Consider the following 21,716-nt stretch of genomic DNA (forward strand, 5'->3'; position numbering starts at 1 on the left):
CCTGTCCTCAGACCATAGCAGACCAGGATATTAACACCAACCTGCTTAACAACGAGATACAATTGTGAACACTAACCTGCATCACATCTAGATAGAACTGTGAATGTTAGAAAGTTCCACATTTAGATAGAACTGTGAATGTTAGCACATGCCACATTTAGATAGAACTGTGAATGTTAGCACGTGTCACACTTGGATGATAGCAAGTACCACATTTAGATGGGATTCGTGGCCTGCGCCGGACCCAGACGGAATCGTGGATCATAGCAAGTACCATATTTAGTTAGAATTGTGAACATTACCCTATGTCACATCTATAGATAGGTGTCAGGATACCCCAGGTGGTTGGAGGGAGCATGCAGCACCAAAGTACTGTAAGTGGTGGCAAGAGGTTAAAACCCCTTTATTTTAGGACCTTGCTTTGTGTCCTTTGCAGGCAAAGGGCTAGGCGTGGACAAACCAGCCCCCTAGCCCTTCCAAAACAAGGAAAAGAGGCACCGGACTACATTTCCCAGCAGCCTCGCGTACAGGAGAGACACTGGAAGGCTTCCGGACCCCGCCCAGTACAAACGCGCATGCGCGCTCGAAACACGTGGAGCGCTGCTTGCGCTACGGGATCTGAAGAGGCAAGACGTGTTTACAGCGGGCTCCTGCAGGCAGCTATCAGCGGGGCCACACCCCGCCTGCGAACTCTGCAGGCCCCGCTGAGTCCTACAGATAAGTGCATTTAATTCTTGACACTTGTTCCGTGTGCATTACGCTTTGTCAGTGGCGTTTCGGAGTCCGGCGGCATTGTGATATTTGAAGCCGCACAGCGCCACGCCAAGTAGCGAAGCGCGGAGTTGGGCTTCCCGACTTTAACCCTTGCAGTCCTTACGGCCGGAACTCCGGCACAGCTAATTCACGAACGGAGCACCGGCACTGCCCATTCGCTACATTGCGAGCCGGAGCACAGACACTAGTCATTCGTGTTTGATCTAACTGTGGCTAACGTTTATCAGACACAAGTTATTTGTATTTGTCTATCTGTAAAGTGGCTAACGTTTATGCCGGGTTCCGGCGGTATGTCATGTCAAGAGTGCTCCATATTTTAAACGTATGTGTGCTCACTCCTGTTTTTTGGTTCTTGTAGCGGAGTTCCGTTGTTCGCTCAGCAAGAAAGAACACTGGTGAATTAACCCCGAGTCTCCTGCTGACACCCGAAGCTAAGTGCTTTCCCTTGTTACCTTATGGCATTGTGATTCCTATGTGTGGTGATCATATGTTCTGCAGATCAGTGGGTAATATGCAAACTGCTAGATATCGTGTTTCTTAGTGTGTGCAGTGTTAATTGCTTAAGCAGAACCCCCGGAGGGGCAACACATCTAACCATTCAGCTTTCCCTTATCCCTCCTCTTCCCTTTCCCTACCTTTTTACCCGGTTTTCCTAACCACCCCAACCTAACCAACCAGCGGACCCTAACCCTCTTTCCCCGGAGGGTCGCGGAAGCCTGTGTTGTAAACACTCCCAGGCCCCAAGACCCAACGGGGAGGTAGGTGTACGTGCTACCTCCGTGCAAGGCCAAGATCGTGACAGGAGCGCAAGCCCACGTATCATTAAGCGCCCAGGTAGCACGTCACCATGGAGGAGGTATTGCAAGCCCTGAGAGACTTGAAATCTGATTTGCTTGCCACAAGGCAGGACTATGTAACTTTGGCTGGCCAGGTCCATACGTTAACAGTTCAGGCAAATGCACAGGCCACCCCATTGCCCGCGGACCTTGCACCACCCATCCCAGTCCAGGTACAGGTGTCCGCCGAGCCTACACTTCCTTTGTCAGCTCCAGAACGTTATCATGGGGATCCCCAAAAATTCAACCAGTTTGTAATGCAGTGCCAATTGCATTTCATCACCAAACCAAATGTGTTTCGCACGGCTCAGTCTCGCACAGCCTTTATGATTTCGTATCTTGGGGGTGATGCAGCGTCATGGGCCACTCCGCTGGTTACGAAATATGACGCACTTCTCTATCAGTGGGACTTGTTTTTGGAGGAATTTGGGAAAATATTCAATCGAAGGGCTGCAACTCTAATTAAGGACAGGGAATTGCTCACTTTACGTCAAGGGGGAAGGGATTTGGTTTCCTATGTAACCACCTTTAATCGGTTGGCTGTGGAGACAGACTGGCCTCAGGAGAAGCGCCTAGCACTATTCTACCAAGGACTAAGGGACGAGGTAAAAGACTTAATAGCTCAGGTAGATCCCCAACCCGACACATGCTCCGCTATGATCGACCTGGCCCTACGGTTGGATCAAAGACAGTATGAGAGGAGGTTAGATAAGCGTAAGTGGGATCCCAAGCCCATGGTCCGTCTGGATCACCAACCGAAACCAGGTAAGAGCGAAAAACCCTTAGATGAACCAATGCAAATAGGGACGGTTCGAGGCCCTTTAACCCAGGAAGAGAAAGACAAACGACGTCGAGAGAAGCTCTGTCTTTACTGTGGGAAGGCCGGACATTTTGTTCGAGAATGTTTAGCAAAGCCCAAGGGTGAGCAGTCGGGAAACGTGAAAGCTCGTCAGTAAGCGTGGCCCCGGCGAGCCAATCTGAGAACACCCCTAGTTCCTTAGCTAATACCCTGCAAAGCAAAGTAGCACATGTGACCGTTTCAGGTCATGTCTCCTGGCAGGATCATCGAATACCAGTATCATTGATGCTGGACTCAGGTGCTACTGGAAATTTTATCGACGAAACCTTAGCAACACAATTAGGGGTTCCGTTACTGTTCAAAGAACGGAGTGAAGAGGTAAAGTCTGTAGATGGATCACCCTTGATTTCAGGCCTAATTACTAAGCAAACTCAGTGGGTACGTTTAGAATGTAGTCCACAACACTCTGAGAACATCAGCTTTGACGTAATAGCAGCGCCCCAGTTTGGCATGAATTTAGGTCTGCCATGGTTGAGGACCCATAACCCCCAAGTTAATTGGACCCAAGGAACTGTGCGTTTCGTGTCAGACCATTGTAAAACAAATTGCCACCTTGAGGAGATCAAAGGCGTAATGCCCTACGAAAAACATGTCATTGGGAGTGTTGAAACTGGCCTCCCATCTGTTTATCAAGACTTTAGGGACGTTTTTAGTAAAGCCGCTGCAGAAACTTTGCCTCCTCATCGGACTTTCGATTGCAGAATAGATCTGGAACCAGGAGCGGCCTTGCCCTGTAGCAGGATTTATGCACTGACAGAATCTGAAAACGAGCACCTTAAAGACTATATTGAAACGAATCTGGCCAATGGCTTCATACGTCACTCTAAGTCACCAGTGTCATCCCCTTTGTTCTTCGTTCCTAAAAAGACCGGGGACCTAAGAACGTGTATAGACTATAGGGCTATTAACCGGATAACCATAAAGAACCGTTACCCTTTACCGCTGATACCAACTCTATTAGACCAGGTGAGGGACGCCCAGATCTACACCAAGCTAGACTTAAGAGGAGCGTATCATCTGGTGCGGGTGCGTGAGGGGGACGAATGGAAGACTGCCTTACGAACCAAGTTCGGTCTATATGAATACCAAGTCATGCCATTCGGCCTCTGCAACGCGCCCGCCGCCTTTCAGCATTTTCTGGACGAGGTCTTACGTGTTCACTATGGTCTATATTGACGACATCCTAATTTATTCACGCAACATTGAGGAGCATCAGGCTCATGTAAAAGCAGTGTTACTACGGTTGCGTGAGCATCAACTCTATGCAAAATTGGAAAAATGTGCGTTCCACCAAACCTCAATAGAATTCCTAGTGTTCATTTTATCACCCAAAGGCATTACAATGGATCCGAAAAAAGTCCAAGCCATCACGGAGTGGCCGTCTCCCACATCTGTAAAGGAAGTACAAACGGTGTTGGGGTTTGCAAATTTCTATCGTCGGTTCATTGAAGGATTCGCAGCCAAAGTACAGCCCATCACCCGTTTACTAAAAAAAGGCGTAGCCTTTCAGTGGGATGCGGCTGCAGAGACAAGCTTTGTAGCTTTAAAAACTGCATTCACAACTGCTCCTGTGCTATTTCACCCCGATCCCACGCGTCCTTATATCATAGAAACTGATGCTTCCAGCTATGCTCTTGGTGCAATTTTATCCCAAAGAGACGACTCCGGGCAATTGCACCCAGTGGCCTTCTATTCGCGTTCCCTGTTACCAGCTGAACGAAATTATGTGATTGCCGATAGAGAACTCCTGGCCATCAAGGTAGCATTTGACGAGTGGCGTCATTACTTGATGGGGGCTCGGCATACGATCACGATACTGACGGACCATAGGAATCTTCAATTCCTAAAATCAGCCAAGGCTTTGAGTCCCCGACAACTGCGATGGGCGATGCACTTTGCCGAGTACGAATTCGTGGTAACATATCGTCCGGGTACGGAGAACAGAAAGGCTGATACACTGTCTCGTTACCCGGAACCTGACCCTAGTCAGGGTAAAAAAGAGGAACCAAAGCCAATGGTACCACTCACACGTATTGTGGGTAGTATTGTAGTAGATGATATGTTCAATAACATACGAAAAGCCATGTCAGCTCAAGAATTAGTGCAGTGGAGCAATCCAGGGAAAAGACAAACAATCAAAAATGGTTTACCCTTCTTTGGATCATCCCTGTACTTACCAACACCTGCAACGCGTAAACAAGCCATTAAGTGGTGTCATGACTCGCCCTTTGTAGGGAACCCTGGAATGGTCAAAACCCAGGAACTGGTAATGCGTCATTTCTGGTGGCCTCAAATGAGGAAAGACATTCGAGAGTATGTGCATACTTGCGAGTGCTGTTTGTGTATTGAATACAAACAGGCCTAAAATTAGAAGCATCGTTTAATACAGGTACATTTTGGAGCAAACTTTAAGTACAATGTAAAATGTTGTATTAGATTAAATGAAAATGTATACTGTTATTAACATATTAGATAACATGATCTTTATTTTTTATTCTTTATCTTTTGATCACTAATAGTCCCTGAAGAAGGTCTAGCACAGACCGAAATGCATTGGACAATATAATGCTCGATAAAGGCCTCAGACAAATGCAGATTTCTAAATAAAAGATTTTTTGGTTACAACTAATTGAACTTATTATTATTTTTGAAGAATTCTTGGAAAATTTTGAACATTTACTTAAAGCAAATTAGTGAGATATTCACAAAGGTCCTTCCAGCAGACTGGTGCAATTTAACCAGTCGACAGCGTAACATTATTTCATACCTCCCTTTGCAACGGGGAGGAATCTGGCGACAGGACCAAATACTTTACTAAGTTTAAATTACTGAATTAACTTACAACGTAGTGCCCACTCTATTCTTTCTTTGGACAATTGTCAAATTGGTTTGCACAACGAGTGAGAGGCACACTGAAGTTTTAAGTGTTACATAAGAATGTCATATGAAGAGTTAAGTGGTTTAACTAATAAGAAAGCAGAAACATTGGGTTTCACTCCCGAAGAGGCCAATGCAATTCTTGATTCTATAAGGGATACTGGAGGAAGTTCTACAAGCATTGATCCTAACACTAGGATTAAAACATTGGAACGTCTCATACGTAAAGAGATTAACAGAAAACTGCACGCAGTTACTCTTACAAAATATTATAGAGCTCAAAGAATTCCAAGAGGTTTGAGGATCCCTATGAGACCTACCCTATGCAAGGAGAGTCGTGAGTTTGTCAACAAATGGGAACAAATTCTCAATAAATGCTCGTTGGATTTGATATTATTGACTGTTCAAGAACTTTCCAAAGAACTTGATAAACTTTCATCAGAAATTTTGGAGATACAAGAGGAATTGACCACAGCATTGAGTGCAACCGATCTAGAAAAGATTTTGGAAGAGATCAACACTAATTTACTAGAATATCGCACAGAATTAGAAGCAAAGAAATTGCGAAAATATCGTAGAGATACGTATGATTATTTAAACGATGAGGTGTATACTTGGATGAATAAATACAATCAGAGACCAGTTCCAAGAAATTCGTCAAGTTCATCAGATCCAGATACTAGTGGACCAGAGACATCGGGTGCAGAGCGACAAGACGCAGGTGAAGGAACAAGTACTGGCGATAAACGCCCCACAGGAAGAGGAACTAATTTCAGGGGTACTTTTTTAGACAGAGGCCAACGCGGAAGAGGACAAGGAGGGGACGCAGACAGAAATCAACAGCGTCCACATACACGATTGAACCCCAGGAAAACTTAGTGATTAATTTGTCAGAATACCATTTGTCTAAAGAAGAGAACAACCTATTACAAAAAGGACTTAACTTTGTTCCAACATATCACTCTACTTTATTTGAGAAGAAAGTAGAACTATTCAAATTTTCAAGAAAACTTAGATTAAAGGCTTTTTTTGCTACAATTGAGGAAGAAAACATAGAGTATCCAACACCAGAAATTGAGTATAAAGAATTTAAACCCAAGAGTACTTTCATACCTCCTATAAATTATCCTATAATTGACTTGTTTCAAAGAATGGTCACCACCGATTTGAAAAAACTTTCATATAAATCACCGCGACATGGTAACTTTAGTAAACATGATTTAAGTACCATTCGTAGACTATTTTCGAACAAGAACATCACATTTAAACCTGCAGATAAAGGGGGAGCCATGGTAATTCAAAATACTGCAGATTACCATCAAGAATGCATGCAACAACTGATGGACAGATCAGTATATCAACCCATAGATAAGGACCCTATCGATGACATTCAAGAAAATTTGGAATACATACTCGATTTGGCGGAGAATAACAAGTGGATTACAGAAAAGACCCGACGTTTCCTAACCACTACAAATCCGAGAACACCTGTCTTCTACACTATTCCGAAAATTCATAAAACATTAGAAAAACCACCAGGCAGACCTATTGTATCAGCCACTAACAGCATTTTACAACCTCTAGGTACATATTTGGATTATTTTTTGCAACCTATAATACAAAATACTAACACGTACATTAAGGATACCACTCATTTTTTGAATATTCTCACGAACATTACTATGAATGAGAACAGTATTTTATTTACTGCAGATGTACGTAGTTTGTATACCTCAATTCCTCATAATCAAGGACAAGAAGCGGTGGAATGGTTGTTACTAAATACTAGAGGGGTAGAAGCATCTAAGGAATTTTTAATGATTCTCTTGGATTTCATTTCACAAAATTCATACTTTAGATACCAACAACAGTACTATTTACAGACGAGTGGAACTTCTATGGGAGCCACAATGGCACCCAGTTACGCCAATAGTTTTATGTATAAATTCGAAACAGAGAATATACTGAATCATGACATTTGGAAACATCATCTCCAATACTGGGGAAGATACATCGACGATGTATTCGGAATTTGGCAAGGAAGTGAAGAACAGTTCGTACAATTTACAAGATTCCTGAACACAATCGACACACATATACAATTCACAACAACTTATAGTAAAAAAGAAGTTAACTTTCTGGATGTCACTGTGTCAAATCAGGATCTCAAACTTACCACTACCTTGTACCGAAAATCGAGCGATCGTAATAATCTGCTGCATCGTTTAAGTTTTCACCCTCAAAATACTCTTAGAAGTCTCCCTTACAGCCAGATGTTAAGGGTTAAGAAAATAGTGCAAGATGAAGTGGAATGTGGTAAGCAAATACAAGATATGGCAAAGAGATTTTTACAAAGAGGTTATCCTATACAAGAGATCAATGATTCTATTTCCAAAGTGATAACCATGGATAGACAAGAGGTATTAACCAAATCTACGTCAGTTAAAGAAACACCATTTATCTATGTGACTAAATATTCTACAGAGAGTAATAAAGTTAAGAAAATTGTTTTGAAACATTGGCATTTTCTATCAGAGGACAGAATACTGGGACACCTCTATACCACTCCTCCAATGTTTGCCTACACCAGAAGCAGGAATATTAAAGATATGTTGATAAGGAGTGACATTCAAACACAAAAAACAAGAACAACAAGAAAGGGAACATTTCCATGTTTGAACTGCTCAAATTGTAACATGGTTCAGAAAGGGGACGTTGTGTTCCACCCAAACACAGGTCGCAAAATCTACTTGACGAAATTCGCAACATGTGACACTATGAATGTTATATACAGTATCAAGTGCCCATGTGGCAAGTACTACGTGGGACAAACCGCCCGTAAAGCGAAAACAAGATGGAACGAACATCGTTCAAATATTCGTACAGGAAACATCAAATCTCCAGTAGCAAGACATTTTAGAGAAGCTAATCATCAAATAGCGCAAATTAAATTTCAAATTTTGGATGTATTGGAAGTTCCTCAAGGACAGAGAGTTGACATTAACAGACTTCTAAATCAGAAGGAAACCTACTGGATTGAAAAACTCAACTCTATGCATCCGGATGGCCTCAATGAGGAATGTAACTTTGCATGTTTTCTTTAAAGTAAATTTAATGAAATGAAATTACGTTGAAATTAGGTACCAACACATGAATGTGAGTATGCTGTTAATTATTAAATGTCCAAAATATGTATACAAAGTTGAAGTATATAGCAACCAGGAGCATATCAGTAAATAATTGGTTCGTATCATTGGGTGTTCATATTAAGTAAGTTAAAGTGTTGATAGTCGCGTTACATGTACCTGAAACAACATATACAGAACTTCATGTGGAATTACAACAGCAATAATTCATATGAGAAAATAACTAATAATATAACAATTTATGTGTGGCAATTATACCATAATATGGAACAGGTGAATTGTAGCTGGTTTTACTTTGTTCAGGAATATAGAGTTAACACTCTAAGAAACCAATTATGTGTGAAACTAAAAAAGATCTAATACCCCAGAAGTTAAACACATTATAAGTTTGTATATGTACATTGGTACACACAAAGGAACAGTCGACATCCAATTGAAGTTTTTTTTTTTTTTTTTTTTACATTTCAAAATGGCCGCCGGCACGCGATGACGTCATCACGTTGATGACGTCATCACGTTGCGCGCCGGCGCCATTTTCTGCACTATAAAAGCAGCCCGAGCAACAAGCAACGCGTTTTCACGCGAGCAAGGTGCCCGGCTGCTTCTACATCTGTTTACTACAGGTAAGACTCTTTTTGAGAACAAGTGAAACTCTGGTTGATAGAACCATTTGTGACTAGATATTTGCTGAAATTTAAAGTATACATTGGTTATCATTTAGATTATCAAGAACAGAAGCAAGCTGCACAAAGGGCATATAACAAAATATAAACAAGCATGTTTGAGTGAAGCAGAGTTGGATAATTCTCCAATAAGGAATTGAATACAAACAGGCCTAAAATTAGAAGCATCGTTTAATACAGGTACATTTTGGAGCAAACTTTAAGTACAATGTAAAATGTTGTATTAGATTAAATGAAAATGTATACTGTTATTAACATATTAGATAACATGATCTTTATTTTTTATTCTTTATCTTTTGATCACTAATAGTCCCTGAAGAAGGTCTAGCACAGACCGAAATGCATTGGACAATATAATGCTTGATAAAGGCCTCAGACAAATGCAGATTTCTAAATAAAAGATTTTTTGGTTACAACTAATTGAACTTATTATTATTTTTGAAGAATTCTTGGAAAATTTTGAACATTTACTTAAAGCAAATTAGTGAGATATTCACAAAGGTCCTTCCAGCAGACTGGTGCAATTTAACCAGTCGACAGCGTAACATTATTTCATACCTCCCTTTGCAACGGGGAGGAATCTGGCGACAGGACCAAATACTTTACTAAGTTTAAATTACTGAATTAACTTACAACGTAGTGCCCACTCTATTCTTTCTTTGGACAATTGTCAAATTGGTTTGCACAACGAGTGAGAGGCACACTGAAGTTTTAAGTGTTACATAAGAATGTCATATGAAGAGTTAAGTGGTTTAACTAATAAGAAAGCAGAAACATTGGGTTTCACTCCCGAAGAGGCCAATGCAATTCTTGATTCTATAAGGGATACTGGAGGAAGTTCTACAAGCATTGATCCTAACACTAGGATTAAAACATTGGAACGTCTCATACGTAAAGAGATTAACAGAAAACTGCACGCAGTTACTCTTACAAAATATTATAGAGCTCAAAGAATTCCAAGAGGTTTGAGGATCCCTATGAGACCTACCCTATGCAAGGAGAGTCGTGAGTTTGTCAACAAATGGGAACAAATTCTCAATAAATGCTCGTTGGATTTGATATTATTGACTGTTCAAGAACTATCCAAAGAACTTGATAAACTTTCATCAGAAATTTTGGAGATACAAGAGGAATTGACCACAGCATTGAGTGCAACCGATCTAGAAAAGATTTTGGAAGAGATCAACACTAATTTACTAGAATATCGCACAGAATTAGAAGCAAAGAAATTGCGAAAATATCGTAGAGATACGTATGATTATTTAAACGATGAGGTGTATACTTGGATGAATAAATACAATCAGAGACCAGTTCCAAGAAATTCGTCAAGTTCATCAGATCCAGATACTAGTGGACCAGAGACATCGGGTGCAGAGCGACAAGACGCAGGTGAAGGAACAAGTACTGGCGATAAACGCCCCACAGGAAGAGGAACTAATTTCAGGGGTACTTTTTTAGACAGAGGCCAACGCGGAAGAGGACAAGGAGTGGACGCAGACAGAAATCAACAGCGTCCACATACACGATTGAACCCCAGGAAAACTTAGTGATTAATTTGTCAGAATACCATTTGTCTAAAGAAGAGAACAACCTATTACAAAAAGGACTTAACTTTGTTCCAACATATCACTCTACTTTATTTGAGAAGAAAGTAGAACTATTCAAATTTTCAAGAAAACTTAGATTAAAGGCTTTTTTTGCTACAATTGAGGAAGAAAACATAGAGTATCCAACACCAGAAATTGAGTATAAAGAATTTAAACCCAAGAGTACTTTCATACCTCCTATAAATTATCCTATAATTGACTTGTTTCAAAGAATGGTCACCACCGATTTGAAAAAACTTTCATATAAATCACTGCGACATGGTAACTTTAGTAAACATGATTTAAGTACCATTCGTAGACTATTTTCGAACAAGAACATCACATTTAAACCTGCAGATAAAGGGGGAGCCATGGTAATTCAAAATACTGCAGATTACCATCAAGAATGCATGCAACAACTGATGGACAGATCAGTATATCAACCCATAGATAAGGACCCTATCGATGACATTCAAGAAAATTTGGAATACATACTCGATTTGGCGGAGAATAACAAGTGGATTACAGAAAAGACCCGACGTTTCCTAACCACTACAAATCCGAGAACACCTGTCTTCTACACTATTCCGAAAATTCATAAAACATTAGAAAAACCACCAGGCAGACCTATTGTATCAGCCACTAACAGCATTTTACAACCTCTGGGTACATATTTGGATTATTTTTTGCAACCTATAATACAAAATACTAACACGTACATTAAGGATACCACTCATTTTTTGAATATTCTCACGAACATTACTATGAATGAGAACAGTATTTTATTTACCGCAGATGTACGTAGTTTGTATACCTCAATTCCTCATAATCAAGGACAAGAAGCGGTGGAATGGTTGTTACTAAATACTAGAGGGGTAGAAGCATCTAAGGAATTTTTAATGATTCTCTTGGATTTCATTTCACAAAATTCATACTTTAGATACCAACAACAGTACTATTTACAGACGAGTGGAACTTCTATGGGAGCTACAATGGCACCCAGTTACGCCAATAGTTTTATGTATAAATTCGAAACAGAGAATATACTGAATCATGACATTTGGAAACATCATCTCCAATACTGGGGAAGATACATCGACGATGTATTCGGAATTTGGCAAGGAAGTGAAGAACAGTTCGTACAATTTACAAGATTCCTGAACACAATCGACACACATATACAATTCACAACAACTTATAGTAAAAAAGAAGTTAACTTTCTGGATGTCACTGTGTCAAATCAGGATCTCAAACTTACCACTACCTTGTACCGAAAATCGAGCGATCGTAATAATCTGCTGCATCGTTTAAGTTTTCACCCTCAAAATACTCTTAGAAGTCTCCCTTACAGCCAGATGTTAAGGGTTAAGAAAATAGTGCAAGATGAAGTGGAATGTGGTAAGCAAATACAAGATATGGCAAAGAGATTTTTACAAAGAGGTTATCCTATACAAGAGATCAATGATTCTATTTCCAAAGTGATAACCATGGATAGACAAGAGGTATTAACCAAATCTACGTCAGTTAAAGAAACACCATTTATCTATGTGACTAAATATTCTACAGAGAGTAATAACGTTAAGAAAATTGTTTTGAAACATTGGCATTTTCTATCAGAGGACAGAATACTGGGACACCTCTATACCACTCCTCCAATGTTTGCCTACACCAGAAGCAGGAATATTAAAGATATGTTGATAAGGAGTGACATTCAAACACAAAAAACAAGAACAACAAGAAAGGGAACATTTCCATGTTTGAACTGCTCAAATTGTAACATGGTTCAGAAAGGGGACGTTGTGTTCCACCCAAACACAGGTCGCAAAATCTACTTGACGAAATTCGCAACATGTGACACTATGAATGTTATATACAGTATCAAGTGCCCATGTGGCAAGTACTACGTGGGACAAACCGCCCGTAAAGCGAAAACAAGATGGAACGAACATCGTTCAAATATTCGTACAGGAAACATCAAATCTCCAGTAGCAAGACATTTTAGAGAAGCTAATCATCAAATAGCGCAAATTAAATTTCAAATTTTGGATGTATTGGAAGTTCCTCAAGGACAGAGAGTTGACATTAACAGACTTCTAAATCAGAAGGAAACCTACTGGATTGAAAAACTCAACTCTATGCATCCGGATGGCCTCAATGAGGAATGTAACTTTGCATGTTTTCTTTAAAGTAAATTTAATGAAATGAAATTACGTTGAAATTAGGTACCAACACATGAATGTGAGTATGCTGTTAATTATTAAATGTCCAAAATATGTATACAAAGTTGAAGTATATAGCAACCAGGAGCATATCAGTAAATAATTGGTTCGTATCATTGGGTGTTCATATTAAGTAAGTTAAAGTGTTGATAGTCGCGTTACATGTACCTGAAACAACATATACAGAACTTCATGTGGAATTACAACAGCAATAATTCATATGAGAAAATAACTAATAATATAACAATTTATGTGTGGCAATTATACCATAATATGGAACAGGTGAATTGTAGCTGGTTTTACTTTGTTCAGGAATATAGAGTTAACACTCTAAGAAACCAATTATGTGTGAAACTAAAAAAGATCTAATACCCCAGAAGTTAAACACATCATAAGTTTGTATATGTACATTGGTACACACAAAGGAACAGTCGACATCCAATTGAAGTTTTTTTTTTTTTTTTTTTACATTTCAAAATGGCCGCCGGCACGCGATGACGTCATCACGTTGCGCGCCGGCGCCATTTTCTGCACTATAAAAGCAGCCCGAGCAACAAGCAACGCGTTTTCACGCGAGCAAGGTGCCCGGCTGCTTCTACATCTGTTTACTACAGGTAAGACTCTTTTTGAGAACAAGTGAAACTCTGGTTGATAGAACCATTTGTGACTAGATATTTGCTGAAATTTAAAGTATACATTGGTTATCATTTAGATTATCAAGAACAGAAGCAAGCTGCACAAAGGGCATATAACAAAATATAAACAAGCATGTTTGAGTGAAGCAGAGTTGGATAATTCTCCAATAAGGAATTGAATACAAACAGGCCTAAAATTAGAAGCATCGTTTAATACAGGTACATTTTGGAGCAAACTTTAAGTACAATGTAAAATGTTGTATTAGATTAAATGAAAATGTATACTGTTATTAACATATTAGATAACATGATCTTTATTTTTTATTCTTTATCTTTTGATCACTAATAGTCCCTGAAGAAGGTCTAGCACAGACCGAAATGCATTGGACAATATAATGCTTGATAAAGGCCTCAGACAAATGCAGATTTCTAAATAAAAGATTTTTTGGTTACAACTAATTGAACTTATTATTATTTTTGAAGAATTCTTGGAAAATTTTGAACATTTACTTAAAGCAAATTAGTGAGATATTCACAAAGGTCCTTCCAGCAGACTGGTGCAATTTAACCAGTCGACAGCGTAACATTATTTCATACCTCCCTTTGCAACGGGGAGGAATCTGGCAACAGGACCAAATACTTTACTAAGTTTAAATTACTGAATTAACTTACAACGTAGTGCCCACTCTATTCTTTCTTTGGACAATTGAGAAACAAATCAGACCACCAAAAACCGGCTGGCATGTTGCAACCCCTACCCACTCCTCCAGTACCCTGGCATACTGTTTCCTTGGACCTGATCGTGGACCTACCAGCAAGTCATCATTTCACCGCCATAGTGGTGGTAGTAGATTCTTTGAGCAAATTAGCACACTTCATACCATGCAAGGGGGTTCCCACGGCAAAAGAGCTTGCAGACCTTTTTCTCCAGAATATTGTACGCCTACATGGCATTCCACAGCACATCATCTCTGATCGGGGTGCACAGTTCACCTCTCGCTTCTGGAGAGCGTTCTGCGAATCATTAGGAATTACCTTACGATTGTCCACCAGTTACCACCCCGAAACCGATGGGCAGACCGAGCGAGTAAACCAGACATTAGAACAATACCTACGATGTATGACCTACGACAATGATTCTTCCTGGGTAGAAACCCTTTGGTTAGCTGAGTTGGCGTATAATAATGCCATGCATTCCTCCACTAAAGTGACACCGTTTTATGGCACCTATGGGTATCATCCGCGGTTCCAGCCTGTGCCCCATGTTACAGACTCAGTACCAGCAGTCAAGAACCATAGGCAACATTTAACAGAAGTATGGCATGTCATCAAAACAAACCTAGAACAAGCTAAACAAGCATATAAGACTTATGCAGACCGGAAAAGACGAATTAGTCCACCATATAAAGTTGGGGATCGAGTCTGGTTGGCCACACGAAACTTACACTTGCAAGGCCCTAGGAAGTTCCAACCCCGATTTTTGGGCCCTTTTCCCATCGAAAAGATCATAAATCCAGTGGCGGTTCGCCTGACCTTACCACCCATAATGCATGTACATCCGGTTTTTCATGTATCCCTGTTAAAGCCAGCCTCACCCTTAACACGCCTTATTAAGCCCCCACCTATCATGGTAAATAGTGTACCAGAGTTTGAAGTGAAATGCATACTAGATTCTCGTGTTGTGCAAGGAGTTTTACATTACCTGATAGATTGGTTAGGCTATGGTCCCGAGGAGCGCTCATGGGAGCCCGCTACGAATGTCCATGCTTCTCGTTTGATTCGAACTTTTCACCTGAACAATCCCTCTAAACCAGGACCTGTTGGGAGGGGGGAGTACTGTCAGGATACCCCAGGTGGTTGGAGTGAGCATGCAGCACCAAAGTACTGTAAGTGGTGGCAAGAGGTTAAAACCCCTTTATTTTAGGACCTTGCTTTGTGTCCTTTGCAGGCAAAGGGCTAGGCGTGGACAAACCAGCCCCCTAGCCCTTCCAAAACAAGGAAAAGAGGCACCGGACTACATTTCCCAGCAGCCTCGCGTGCAGGAGAGACACTGGAAGGCTTCCGGACCCCGCCCAGTACAAACGTGCATGCGCGCTCGAAACACGTGGAGCGCTGCTTGCGCTACGGGATCTGAAGAGGCAAGACGTGTTTCCAGCGGGCTCCTGCAGGCAGCTATCAGCGGGGCCACACCCCGCCTGCGAACTCTGCAGGCCCCGCTGAGTCCTACAGATAAGTGCATTTAATTCTTGACACTTGTTCCGTGTGCATTACGCTTTGTCAGTGGCGTTTCGGAGTCCGGCGGCATTGTGATATTTGAAGCCGCACAGCTCCACGCCAAGTAACGAAGCGCGGAGTCGGGCTTCCCGACTTTAACCCTTGCAGTCCTTACGGCCGGAACTCCGGCACAGCTAATTCACGAACGGAGCACCGGCACTGCCCATTCGCTACATTGCGAGCCGGAGCTCAGACACTAGTCATTCGTGTTTGATCTAACTGTGGCTAACGTTTTTCAGACACAAGTTATTTGTATTTGTCTATCTGTAAAGTGGCTAACGTTTATGCCGGGTTCCGGCGGTATGTCATGTCAAGAGTGCTCCATATTTTAAACGTATGTGTGCTCACTCCTGTTTTTTGGTTCTTGTAGCGGAGTTCCATTGTTCGCTCAGCAAGAAAGAACACTGGTGAATTAACCCCGAGTCTCCTGCTGACACCCGAAGCTAAGTGCTTTCCCTTGTTACCTTATGGCATTGTGATTCCTATGTGTGGTGATCATATGTTCTGCAGATCAGTGGGTAATATGCAAACTGCTAGATAGCGTGTTTCTTAGTGTGTGCAGTGTTAATTGCTTAAGCAGAACCCCCGGAGGGGCAACACATCCAACCATTCAGCTTTCCCTTATCCCTCCTCTTCCCTTTCCCTACCTTGTTACCCGGTTTTCCTAACCACCCCAACCTAACCAACCAGCGGACCCTAACCCTCTTTCCCCGGAGGGTCGCGGAAGCCTGTGTTGTAAACACTCCCAGGCACCAAGACCCAACGGGGAGGTAGGTGTACGTGCTACCTCCGCGCAAGGCCAAGATCGTGACAATAGGATTGTGAATGTCGGCAAGTGCCACATTTAGATAGAATAGCAAATATTAGCCATTGTCACATCTAGACTGCATTGGGAATATTACCAATGCCACATCTAGATAGAATTGTGAAGGCTAGCGTGCTTCGCATATAGACTGAATTTTGAATGTAGGCCAGGGCTACATTTGGATATAATTGTGAATATTGGCGTGCGTCATATATAGACAGAATTGTGAATATTAGCCAGTGCCGGATCTAGATAGAAATGCAGAGATATTCACGCACCACATCTAGAAAGAATGTGGAAATTTAGCCCATATCACTTCTAGATAGCAAGGCCAATTACCAACCCACTAACAATTTCCTCCCTCTGAATACACCTCTCAAACTCTAACCAAACACAGCCACAAAGCACAACAAACTGCACAAACTTCACTACACCGCAACAATAAAACAAACCACACATAGCTTGGCACAACAGCACACAATGGCTACCGACCAGAAAGTACCCCCAAGCTCAGCGAACAGTGTTAACCGAACTGAAGCTGCCAATGGCACATCATTGCTCCCTTGCACTTATCCTGCTTGTTCCCACTAACTCACTCACCACCCCCCCCTTTCCTTTTCAGAAAAGCCAGAGTACCAGGGGATCACTCCAGTGATGATAGTGCGCAGTACAAATATCCTTTAACAATAATGTGGTCTAAGTGTACTCTTGTTATGACATCAAGTGGGGGATCGGGGTCATCCTCCCATCCCCCGCATTCTTTGTGTGATCTAGCAGTAATCTTGCCTCGTTATGGTCCAATAGAACCATCTGAAAGAGTGCCCCCACATAATCAGCAAGATTTCTGTCTTGCACAGTGGAAGGGATCCCTCAAGTTATTCCTTCTAGCTCTGTTTTCAAGATCTTTCTTTTTCATCGCTAGTGTTTCACTCTCAATTTCTAGGGACAGGTCCTGCTGCGTTAGGTCCATGATTGTCACTGATTGGCGACTGCTGTGTCCTCATTCTCATCTATTCTTTGTTCAACTTCTGTGTTGTGGCCATCTAGTTGCTCCATCTTCGCTAAAAGTTCCGCCATACAATTTCTAAATGTGCTTTTAATGTCCCTTATGAGCTTCTGAAGGCATGCCGCCTTAGTAGCTAACTGTCCTGGGTTTTCAGCTAGATGCTCTGAAGAATGAATCCACCTCTGCTTTCTTTTCTTGGGATTGGAGCAGTGTGGTTATGTCTGACCCTTCAGAGTCTTTCTGTTGTTTTGCCATATTGGAGAAAATGTGTGCCATAGAAGTAGGGCTCTGTTTTTGAAGCACTCAAACTGTGGACCTTTGCTCCTCACCCCTTTCCAAGGAGGAGATGTTAGTTTCTGTCTTTGCCCCCGCCGCTTCCGTTCGATCTTCTGTGTGGCCCCCTTGAGTGCTGCAATGCGATCTTCTTTGTGGCCCCCTTGAGTGCTGCTATGCTATGTTGACACCTGCAGTCCCCGAGCAGTAAGGGGATGCTGTTCTCGCTCAGTCTATGCTGTGGGTCTTCGTCTACTTAGTGGTGCAGGTGTCTGGTGGCTGCAATCAGGGATTTCCACTGGCTGGGTGTTCTCCTTGGGCAGAGGGGGAATGGTTGGGTCCAACCCTCTCACCTGGCTTTCTGTTCCCCAGCCCTTTGGCCCTCTCATAGGTGGCTCTATTGGGACCCCACCTCTCCATTTCTGTGGCTTTGCGGGCCTCTTCTCAGCTAGGTCTATGGATAGGTGCGCTTGTAAGCCTGGGTGCTCTGTACATGGTGCAAGTCGGTTTCCAGACCAGGCTGTTGGGCTCCTCACAGGACCATCCAGCACTCCATGCTTTCGTCCCATGCACTGCAGAATTCATTTAGTCTGTGCTCATCCGTGGGCCTCCCCCTCGATCTTCAGGTTCCCCCTCTGAAATTGCCTCTGGGCCCACGAGGGGTCTGAGATCTTCTCTCGCTCTGTCAGGCCTGGCTCAAGCCCAGGGTGGTGCTTCAGGTGGCAGTGAGGGGTGTGAGAAACCAGAAGGTGTCTCTCACGCTAGTCCCCGGGGATCTGTCACCTAGGTGGACTGGTCATGGCCATGGCCTTTGGCTCAGTTCCTGGGGGTGGTCCAGTGCGGGAGGATCACCTGGATGAGGGGTCCTCTGGGAATGAAAGTGGGACACTGGAGGGTGAGACTTGGTATCCCATTCCCTATAACACCTTTCCCCCCATCCTACCAGGGAGGGTACCTAGGAATTCAACCCTCCCCTTTCCCGACACAAACACTTTCTTACGGACAGCCCACCGTGAGCGACAATGGACGAACACCAGAGCTGTGTACCTGACATGTCCCAACACAATGGTCAGGCAATTACAGACTATTACACCTGACTTCCATCACACTTCCCCACACGGATAACAGACGGAGCATGACCGCACACTCTGAGTGAGGCAAACCACACAAGGAAACACCAGTTCCAAGATGGCAGTTTAATACAAGGAGAAAGACAGCGAGACCAGTGAAAGTTGCAAGGAGGGAAGTGACTGTGACCTCTAAAGATCGTTACTTTTGTTAGCCTTGGAAAGTAAGAAATCGAAGACCAGGAACCGAGGCTGATCAAACCTGCACAGTGTGTCGGAGGTACCCGGAGCTCTCCCGCATTGATAACCAAGGCGTGGAGGAGCAAATTCTGCTGTAGTACTGTCCTTGGCTCCTACAACAAAGCAGCGTCAGAAAAGACAGCACAGTCAGGGAGTTGGAGAGATTGATACCGAACCAGCTTGTGTTTGGAACCAAGTTTGCAAGCGGGAACATTGTACAAAGAGAACACTCTGTGAGGTGTTTGCAAGGAGCGACACAGATATAATTGGAAACCAAAGGAGTAGTTGAACTTTATAATTGAACTTTGGGAGACCAAGAAAAGATACCACACACAGGGTGGACTGGCACAACGTGGGTACTCATTTTAAAGTCTCTGTTAGGTAGCCAACTGATGCCGAGTGTGAGAAAAAGGAATATTGAGATCGGAGTGGTCATGCAATGGGTCAAGCTAAACCCTGTGCACATTCGAAAGTCTACAATAGTTTGAAGTAAATCACAATTGGTCCAATGCTTGGTTGAGGGAGATTAATAGAGTGAAAGAAAGGGATCCAAGCCCTGCTGAGGGGGATCCGGGGTGAACCATGAGTCACCTGAGAAAGAAGAGCCCGACTGAGGGGGATCCAGGGTGAACACCCAAATTAACTACTGGAAAAGGAAAATAACGTTTTCGTATTGTTTTTGTATAGCAGACCCTCTGAGTCAAGAGACTTGCAATAAGTAAATGGGCTTGGACACAGAAGGTCTTGAACTGTGAAAATGTAACTTTATCCTCGTGCCGCAGAAGCCAGAGTGTGTGCTTTGTTCGAGTGAACTGCCTTGTCCTGTGCTGAAAACATGGGGAAGGGAGGCCAACGGCCCGAACATCCTGACTTATCATTTTGTGAACACTTCTTTCTTTTTCATGAACATCACCCCATATTATTTGTAAATTAGTAGTAAGGATTGGCAATAGTTTTTTTTTAGTATAGGCCCTTTTAATTTGACAAGACTCCACTAGGACTGCATTATTATTATTATTTGATGGTCGTAGCTTGCTCCCACCTGTAGATTTAGGTTTAGCTAGGCATTTATCTCACCCTTGTGAAAATTCAGTAAGTACCCTTGAACTGTGGTCAATTGTGTTTATTTTACTGTTGATACCATGCCTTCCTTATAGGGGCTAGTCGGTCTCTGAGCACGGGCTGTGCCCCTGCCAATGCGATGTTCGCGCACTCCCGGCGGGCTGCCCGTGCCCCACCCTGCTTAGTCTCCCTGTGGATGAGCGATCCGTGGGGATAGCCCTGGGCAGAGCAGGGACTCACCGAGAGCCGGACGACAGGAGAACAAACTATGGGTGGTAGGCTCCTGGGCCAGGTGGGATGGATCGGCTTCACTCTTATATCGGCTTTGCAAGTGCCATCTTGCTTTCAGTTGGTGGCGCTTGGAACAGAGATCCTGCTGTTCCCTGGTAACCGCCATTCATGTGGGCTTGCTCCACACCTCTCGGGTCACTCTCGGGGAGCGTCAAGTACTACTTCTCTGCCCTTCAAATCAGCCTCAAACCGGGCATTTTTCCAATGTTGTTTGGGCACCGAACAGCAGCTTTCAATGGAGCGTCTGCATTGTTGGTGCTCCAAGCCACAGCATTGGATTCCTATGGAATCTGTCTGCATATTATATCTGATAAAAGCAGGTGGATCGCATGGGAATGCCTTGGAAATTCTACCTGTCATACGTAAATGGGAGGTGGCATTTGCACAATTTGTTATACAAAGCACAAAAAGAAGGCTTGAAGACAATTCTGCCCATTTTAAACTTTCCTTTTTGCCCTTTGTAGTGCATTATGCAGAGGGGCCCTTTTTGATCGCAAGTGCACATGCAACACGTCCTGGAAAATTACCTCCATTGCGATTTTCCTCAGTTGTGGCACCTGAACATATACTGTACCAGCAGGTATACTGTTTAATTCATTCAAAATGCCTTCTTTGTTCATCCAAAAAAAGGAAACCTAACTTTACCTTATACTCTACTCTTGGTACAGCTATTGTGTCTTTTAGGGAGCTCTCCACCAAGTCCCCGCCCTCCCCTCCCTGCCTTCTCCATGTATGCATCATCACCAAACTCCCATTCATTTCCGAATATGACTAAATGAATAGCCTGCCTCCTCCCCTTTCTTAAAGCATCCTCTATTTGGTATCCTCAAATGAATAACAAACTATATTGTTATCAATTTAGATTTGATTTGACACATCTGCAAAGAAATATCCATGGTGTGTGAGGATTTCAGGCAAAGATGGGCAGCATTCTCACAATCGTTTGGCAAGACATAATGGCAAACTCTCATTGGTCAATTTTGGATTGACAGTAATACAGGGAAAGAGTCGGGGCAAGTGGTAAAAGGAATCAAAACTGTGGGGAAAGGAAAAAGCCACGTCTTGGAACTGACTAGGGGCACC

The sequence above is a fragment of the Ambystoma mexicanum genome, chromosome 1p, assembly GCF_040938575.1.
Source record: "Ambystoma mexicanum isolate Mex_15411 chromosome 1p, UKY_AmexF1_1, whole genome shotgun sequence".
Lineage (NCBI taxonomy): Eukaryota > Metazoa > Chordata > Amphibia > Caudata > Ambystomatidae > Ambystoma > Ambystoma mexicanum.